This window comes from Cystoisospora suis, assembly GCF_002600585.1.
Source record: "Cystoisospora suis strain Wien I chromosome Unknown contig_904, whole genome shotgun sequence".
In the NCBI taxonomy this organism is placed as follows: domain Eukaryota; phylum Apicomplexa; class Conoidasida; order Eucoccidiorida; family Sarcocystidae; genus Cystoisospora; species Cystoisospora suis.
The window spans coordinates 2,081-2,495 of NW_027153705.1; positions in this window are offsets into that span (position 1 = coordinate 2,081).

Sequence of the window (415 nt, forward strand, 5' to 3'; positions counted from 1 at the left end):
GCGGAGACGGGCCAACCGCTACTGATCGGATATGATTTCATTAGGAGAGCAGGCCCAGTGTGGAACACACAAACGGGGGAGCTCTGTTTCCCAGACGGGAGAGGGCACTCGCTCTCTGTGAGAAACCCATTCGACACGGCCCCAAAGATGCTCAGAGACTTGCCGCAAGAACAGCCTCAACTACTCACCTGGGGAGGGCGCGAGGGACGTAAGGAAGGACCTAAGACCAAGCTACCCGACCAAAGGAAGCCTTTTAAGATCAAGTTAAACGAGAGGGTGGTGGAACAGCCCGGAAACGCTCACGCGAAGCGCCACGAAGGAACAAAACACAGGGAGAGAGCGGTTAGCGGTTCGAGGAAACAAGAAGACGAGCAGCCTTTCCGCGTTGCGGATGTAGTTGAGTGGGAGGGGAGCA